The following is a 6949-nucleotide window of genomic DNA, read 5'->3' as shown; positions in this document are numbered from 1 at the left end:
CGATGTTCGGAATGTATTTGGTAAGTCCGTAGCTAATTAGGCTTGAATTGGTCGAGTTAGTATTTTGGTCGATTTCGGTTGTATAGGTGAGATTTTGATCCGAGAGTCGGAATGGAATTCCGAGAGTTGCTGTAGCTTCGTTAGGTGATTTGGGATATGTGTGCAAAATTTCAGGTCATTCGGACATGGTTTTATTGGGTTTTTGATCGAATGCGTATTTTGAAAGTTTTAAAAGAACTTAGGCTTGAATTTGATGTAATTTGATGGTCTTGGCGTTGTTTGAGGCGTTTTGATGATTGGAACAAGTTTGTATGATGTTTTAGGAGGTGTTGGTATTTTTGGTTGAGGTCTTGGGGGCCTCGGGGTGATTTCGGATGGCTAACGGGAATTTTTGAAGTTGGAAAATGCTGCAGAAATGCAGCAGTCAGTGCACAGCAATTTTGTTCTATGCGATCGCAGGGCTCTAATGCGATCGCATAGGGTTAGCTACAGTACCCAGGAATTTGTTCTATGCAATCGCATAGGGTTAGCTACAATACCTAGGAATTTGTTCTATGCAATCGCATAGGGTTAGCTACAGTGCCCAGGAATTTTGTTCTATGCGATCGCAAGGCTCTAATGCGATCGCATAGTGTTAGCTACAGTACCCGGACAGAATGTTAAAAATATTTCATCCGCGAACCAAACCCATTTTTCCACCAATTTTTAGCAACCTTAAGAGCTTTTGGACGGGAATTGAAGGGGTTTTGACGGGAAGTGATTGGAGGTAAGTCCTATGAACTAAATACATAATTATTTTGTGAAATCATCCTTGAAATTCATGAAAATTTAGCCAAATTGTAAGAAATTAGGGCTTGAATTTTGAATTCTAAATTCGCGATTTGAGGGGCGATTTGTTGTCCGATTTGAGATATTTTTATATGGTTAGACTCGTGAGAGTACGAGGTTCTGGAAATATAAATTTTACCCGATTCCGAGACGTGGGGCCCGAGGGGCATTTTGGTCATTTTATAAAATTTCCCGTATTAGCTTAGAATTTAATTGTAGAATCAATTACTTGAATTATTATTTACATTATGCAATTTAATTGAATAGATTTGAGCCATTTGGAGTCAAATACTCATGGCAAGAACGTGATTTTGGATTGAATTTTGAGCCGGTTCGAGGTAAGTGGCTTGTCTAACCTTGTGTGGGGGACTTTGTCCCTTAGGATGTGATATTTGGTAATTGAATGCCTTGTGCGTGAGGTGACGAGCGCGTACTTGAGCTAATTGTTGAAAACCCGAATTTTTACTTAAAATACTTGAATTGAATTTCTTTCGTATTTGCTTTATTCTACTTGCTATTATAGCCTGTGCTAGTAAGGAAAAGCATGTTTAATTGATCCAAATTGTCTATTTGCTTAAATTGCCTTAATTATAATTACGTGGAGCATGTTAGGCCAGAATTATTTATTGCCTTGTATTGTTGTACTTCAATTTCTGAATATTTCTCTGATTTTGGTTGCGCATTTACATTGGGACTACGGATGTGGGATTCCTGTAGCTCCCCCCTTGTTTGTTTACTTTGGGACTACGGGTTCGATTCCCGGGAGATCCCCCTGTACATTTATATTTGGGACTACGGGTTAGATTCCCAGGAGATCCCCCTGCACATTTACTTTGGGACTACGGGTTCGATTCCCGGGAGATCCCCCTGTACATTTATATTTGGAACTACGGGTTAGATTCCCGGGAGATCCCCCTGCACATTTACTTTGGGACTAGGGTTAGATTCCCGGGAGATCCCCCTGCAAATACTTTGGGACTACGGGTTAGATTCTCGGGAGATCCCCCTGCACATTGATAATTGGACTACGGGACGGTACCCCGGGAGATCCTTCAGATATATTCATACGGTGGACTACGGGACGGTATCCCGGGAGCTCCTCGTTCAGATTGATAAAATGGACTACAGGACGGCATCCTGGGAGATCCTCATTATTGGCATTTAAATTGAGTTGTTTACTCTGTGTTATCTTATTTTCTGTGTGCTAATTGCTGTTGTGTAATCCGATTTATCTCGTAGTTAATTCAATTTATTTCATAGTTGTATATCATTATTTCTTCTTATTTCATACTATTAACAGCCTTATTATTTTATTTAATCTCAGTAGGGCCCTGACCTTCCTCGTCACTACCCAACCGAGGTTAGGCTTGGCACTTACTAAGTACCGCTGTGGTGTACTCATACCTCTTCTGCGCATGTTTTTCATGTGCAGCTCCAGGTACCTCCACCCAGGCGCACTATCCTCGCGGCGGAGAGATCTAGCAGAAACTTTGAGGTATATCTGCCACGTCCGCAGACCAGAAGTCTCTATCTTATTCCAACTTTAGTATATGACTTCCTTTCTTTCGGTTGTGTAGACATTCTGGAGTTAGAGCAGTGTATTTCATTTCTAATAGCCTATGTTTCCTGTGAGTTTTCGGGTTTTGGGAGTTTGTTTGGATTTCGTGATATGGGTTGTATTATGCCAAGTGGCACTTATACACAGTTTTCTCTTGACAGTAAAATTTTCAGTTGTTTGCTTCCGCAATTTAGTTTGTCTTTCCGCAAGTTGTATAAATTACGCATTGTTAGGCTTACCTAGTTGTAGGGACTAGGTGCCATCACGACATGTTCACGGAGGGCGAACTGGGGTCGTGACATTTACGGTGCTCTTCAATAGGACGTTCCTGTTCATTCTAGCATTAGCAATTGAAGTACCTGTTTAATTTTCAAATGATAAAATTAATTCATCGTTCAGACAAGAAACAAGATAAAAATATGATAAAATTAATTCATTGTTTAGACAAGAAACAAGATAAAAATAAAAGGACTTTACTTAATTCCTTCCATTTTCGAAAGTCCATAAACATTTGTTGTGCTTAAAAGAAATTGCCATTAGTTGTGGCTAATTTGTACAACTTATTTCTACGAGGCTGGTCGTGCAGTCCCTGGTCCCGATGATACAACTTTATTCCCTGATTTCGTAGTCTCGATTCATGTGGCAGTTGTGTTGTTGTATTCTTATATCATTCCCCCTAGTGTTCGAATGCGAAGAATGTGAATTTGAATACTGTAAGTCTTGCTCTTTTGAAGATTCCACTAGTGAATGGTTGGATAGTCTTTGGTTCGATAGCAAGCTTCACTTCCTATTAGGAACCACCCCCAGTGGCTTACACCCATGAACGGTCGGGTAACCTTTGGCCCGATAGCAAACTTTACTTTCCGGTAGGAACTTTGCTACAAAAGATTATCTAACCGTCTCGTAGCAGTTCTCCGCTTCCATGCCTTGTTCTTTTAAGTTCTTACTTCTGCTAACGATGTTTCCTTCATAGTATGATTTTTGTTGCTGCCTCGTTAAAAACCTTGCCAGAAAAATCCAATTGGGGTAAAAACTAGACGAAGGTAAAGAGAGTGCAGCACATACTTTCAGTATAGGCGGTGCTCATCGATGGATTTAATTTTATCGGGATTGACTTTGATCCCCCTTTGCGTCACCATGAACCCAAAGATTTTATCGGAGGTGACTCCGAATGCACATTTTTCGTGGTTAAGCTTCATATTGTGCTTCCTTAGAATGCCAAAGGTCTCTTGTAGGTGTTTAAGATGATCACCTGTGTTCAAAGACTTAATCATCATATTATCTATGTAAACTTTCATGGTTTTCCCTATTTGTTTCTCAAGCATTTTATTTACAAGCCTTTGATAAGTGGCCACGACGTTCTTTAGCCCGAAGGTATCACATTATAGAAATATGTGCCGAAGTTCATTATTTCCCCACTTCATGAATGGCCAAGGTGATAGAACAGAGTGCAATAACTCTGCCGGTTGGCTACCAACGGTGCATGGCGTTGACACTTATCATATTTCCGAACATATTCCCTAGTGTCTTGCTCCATCCTGGTCTAGTAATATCTTTCCCTAATAAGCTTTGATATCAATGAGTCTGCACCCGAGTGATTCCCACAGATCCCTTTGTGAACTTCTCTCATGACGTAATTAGCTTCAGAGGCTCCTAAGCATCGGGCCAACGGATTTGAAAAGATTTTCTGAACAATTGACCTCCCCTAAAGCAGTATCGAGTTGCTTTCATGCGCAACCTCCGAGATGCCTTGGGATCTTCAGGTAGATTTCCGTGCTCGAGATAGTCAACGATCTCATTTATCCAGTCCCACACCAAATTGGTCGCGTTTACTTCATAATAGGCGTCTATGTCCAATACCGAATACATAAGTTGTATGACCATACTGGAGTCCGATCCTTCAATTTTCGTGGACGATCCTAGATTGTCTAGTGCGTCTGCTTCCGCCTTTTTTGTCACGACCCAAACCGATGGGCCACGACGGGTGCCCGAATCCTACATGTCGAACATCCTTAAGCATGCGTTTAAGATATAAACATGAATAACACACGTGAGGGAAACCCATATAAAAGGCATATGTACATATACATGCGGAATACAGTGGGCGAGCTGGCAAGGCTGCTGTAGACAACTATATACCCAAAACTAAAAGCCGACAAGGCCACATACTATCCAATTGTATAACTGTCTACAAACCTCTAATACATTTACCACCGAGCAGTTACACATTTACCACCGAGCTACGACCGGTCGGGCAGTCATACATTTACCACCATGTGACGGCCGGTAGGGCAGTTACCACTGATCAGTTGGGCAGTCATGCATCATAAGATATGGATAATAGTCTCAAAGAGAAGCATATATATATATATATATATATATATATATAAGTAAGTATAATAAGTATGCATATACGGTGGCACTTCAGAGATTCATGTTGATTCTTATATGTCTTTAATTAATGTTGACTTATTGTTATGTTTCAGTTCCGCCTTACATACTCGGTACATTATTCGTACTGACGTGCTTTTGTTGGGAACGCTATATTCATGCATGCAGGTATAGATAATCAGAGCCCTCATAGTAGATGAGGTTAGCATTCAGCGAAGGATCGGTAAGACTCCACGTCATTCGGAGTGCAGCCGAGTCTATGAGTCATCGTGTCAGAGTTTTGCTACAGACTTATGGGTAGGCCGGTACCCTGTCCCATATGATGTCAAATAATCTTAGAGGCTTTGTAGACAGAGGTTCGTTTTGTACAGTATGTCAGAGGCCTTGACGGCTCATATGTATTCATGTTTTAAGTATGATCGTTCATTGATACAACGCTTGCCCACTTATAGTTATACATTACAAGTTGTGGCCATGTTGGCCCATGATAGTTAGAAGAAAAAAAATGAGTTATAGAGTAGTTCGCTCGGGCCAGTACGGCACTGGGTTCCAGCCACGCCTCCCTAGGTTTGGGGCGTAACACTGGGAGGGGATTAAGTTCCTTAAGAAAACACTGTGAATTCAGTGAGCTCGGATTAAATTCTGTTTCTTCTACTTTTTTATTTATACGTTATTTTTCTTCTCCATAATTATTTTACAAATAAGTATACTAACAATCTTAAGGAACTTAATTTTTTTCTGTATTCGGAGATAAAAATCCTAGAGATTTTCTATTCCATTGGAGATTAAAATCTACGTGATTTTCTACTCTAGTTTTATTCGGTTTGAAGATATAAAAACTTCGCCGTTTATTAAATGTTTGTTTGTGTCATTCTTTTACAGAAATGACGAATGAGAACGGAAACCAGATTGTTCCTATGGTGACTGCCAATGCATCGACAAGCCGAACAACACCGGCATTGGTACCGGCACCGGCAGAAAAACCTGGAAAACTTTTCGATATTGATTTCAAGCGGTGGTAGCAGAAGATGTTCTTCTACTTGACGACTTTAAGGGTGTGTTTGGTATAACGGAAAATATTTTCCGTGGAAAATATTTTCTTGGAAAACAAGTAGTAATCTTATTCATTTTCCGGTGTTTGGTACGCAAATTAAGAAAAATGACTTCTCAAGAGTATTCATAAATAATTTAGATATAATAAACATGAAACCATAAACTTTCAAACCAACAACCTTACGGACCCACAAATTTCATAAACTTTCGAACCGCTAAACTTTCAAAATCGCGGAATTTCGAACCCGTAAACTATATTATTTCTAAACCCGTAAACTTCCAAACACATAAACCTTCGAACTCATAATTTTGAAACTTGTAAAACCATAATAAGCTAAAGTTGCCTAAAGAATCAAAGAGAAACGGCTACAACACTTTTTATATTAAAAACTTGACCTAAAAAGGTGAAACTATTCTATTTATACAAAGCTAGAATTTTCGGACAAAAATACCCTTTCGGAGGTTCTGCGGCCACACAATTCCATGTGTGGTCCGCACTTTGCTTCATCTTAACAGGACTTGGATCTTGCGGCCACAAAATTCTGAACCGCAGCCGCATCTCTCATTTTCTGCTTCGTACATTTCTGAGTGCGACCCCACATAGCTCTTCTGCAGACCGCACAAATGCAACTGCGGCCGCACATCCTTTGAACTTGAATTGAGAACTATCTCAACTTCTGCTCTTGCTTAGCTTCTGCGCCCGCACATTTCATGTACGGACCGCACTTTGCACTTGTCCTCTGACAAATTTGTCTTCACAATCTGCGGCCGCAGATGGAAATCTGCTGTCCGCACTTTGAACTTCTATGCCTGTTTTTGTCCTTGAGTTCAGATCACTCCTTCTTGAGTTGGATTTCATCTTAGTAGCTTATGTTCCAATACTCCTGCAATTAAGCATATTCATCAGTTTTCGGGAACACAACTAAATGCTTTTGGACTAAAACGAAAGCTAAAAGGCGCTAATAAGTAGTCAAAATCCCCACTTATCATAGGCAACTTTAGATTTTTCCTTTTACTTTGTTCGAGGCGAGAGGTCGTCCCCTTTAGTTTATAATCAGGGGAATTCCCATAAATTTTGTAAATATTTTTACCAGGGGAATGCCCCAAATTTAATGTAAT

General features: G+C 40.1%; 1 pseudogene; it reads left to right on the top strand.

Moving 5' to 3' along the window:
• Positions 1-5799, top strand: part of LOC109226122 — a 6747-nt pseudogene extending 948 nt beyond the window's left edge.

This window comes from Nicotiana attenuata, chromosome 5 (assembly GCF_001879085.1).
Source record: "Nicotiana attenuata strain UT chromosome 5, NIATTr2, whole genome shotgun sequence".
Taxonomy (NCBI): domain Eukaryota; kingdom Viridiplantae; phylum Streptophyta; class Magnoliopsida; order Solanales; family Solanaceae; genus Nicotiana; species Nicotiana attenuata.
This window is presented reverse-complemented; position numbering and strand designations above follow the sequence as displayed.